We start from the raw sequence: 1,628 nt of genomic DNA, 5'->3' as shown, positions 1-1,628 counted from the left end.
GGTAAAAATAACAAATATATTCCTATGTAAATCAACAGAATTCAATAGTCATAGACGATATTCAATATCGACGCGCGGTAAAAGACATGTGATATGTTGACGTTGTAATGTACACATTTCTCGTTCTCTCTCGTTCTCTCTCTCTCTCTCTCTCTCTCTCTATATATATATATATATATATATATATATATATATAATGTGCGTTTTCTCTTTTAGGACGATTTCGACCAAATCACTATTAATTTAATCAGCAAAACTACTAAAATTTGCCACATGTTGTATACTAATTAAATATACTATTGAATTAATATTTTAAGAAAGATTATCAGATTTTATAATAAATGTTTCGATTCTATAAATGTATAAATACATAAAATTATGTAGTACAAATCTGAATATCGAATGGTTGAAGTATTGTACATATGTGGAGTTGTTGCGCTGAACAATCAATACTTCATTCATCGTTGACATTTAATGGAGAGCAAACGCCATCTTTTGAATATGGTTTGACATTATGATTGGTATTTCACAATTATTGATCCCGGAAGTACTCAAAAGTTTTCAAATAATTCACACTGAAAAAAAACATCGATTCATTTTCATTACGCAAATGTTTTGGTAATATTCTGTAGATAATAGTAAAAAAAGACAACTATAAGAACACAAATTAATATTAGCATATATAAATTACAATAATACTTTAAAAATAAATTACTCCATAGAACTTCGTATTACAATAATTTTTCTTCAAATTAAGAATGAGAAATATAGGTAAGTATTAAGTGAAATCTTTTAATAATCGCGTATTAAATTAATACTATATGAAATATTTCGCATTCAAGTAAATTCATAAAATAGTAAAATTAATACTATTGATTATACCATTGATATTTGTATTATATTTCCCAAATAATTTGTTCCTAGTAAAAGTTAAACATATTAGTAAAATATATATACTTATAAAGTGTGAACGAACGTATCATTATTTTTCCGGCGTCTATTTTCAAAGCGGTTGAAAATTAAAAGTAAAATAAAAGAAATTTTTTAGATTTCATTTGATTTGATATCTTCAAAAATCAACATAACAATCAAAACTAATTCGAAGAGACATAATAACTTATATTTTTTTCTACTTTTAAAGTAAAAGCAAAATTGATAAATTTTAACAACAAAAAAATATACACGTCGCACATTTTATCATTTCTCATTATCAAAAGGAGTTAAAAAAAATTGTAGTTTTGAAATTCTTAGGCACACACATACGCGCGCGCGCGCGCGCACACACACATACACCGAATGAATAAAAAAATTAAAAAAAATTTGAACACCTCTTTTCTTATGAAGATGACAATATAAATTTTCTCAAAACCTCAAAATTTTTATAGCAATAAATCTTTACGAAATACATAGACAAGTGAAATAAAGCTTTTTACAATTTATACAATTTAAATTATCATGTTAAAATTTTTAACATAAGCTCGAGGATGTGAAAAGAACGTAAATTTTACTATATATTTAAAATTTCGTAAATTTATATTTTTAGCATTTAAAAATCTTTCTCCTCTCTTAAATTTTTTGTCTTGTAAGATAGAACATTTTATATTGCTTTTATTAATATTTTAAAAAAT

This window comes from Trachymyrmex septentrionalis, unplaced genomic scaffold (assembly GCF_001594115.1).
Source record: "Trachymyrmex septentrionalis isolate Tsep2-gDNA-1 unplaced genomic scaffold, Tsep1.0 scaffold97, whole genome shotgun sequence".
In the NCBI taxonomy this organism is placed as follows: Eukaryota; Metazoa; Arthropoda; class Insecta; order Hymenoptera; family Formicidae; genus Trachymyrmex; species Trachymyrmex septentrionalis.
This window is presented reverse-complemented; position numbering follows the sequence as displayed.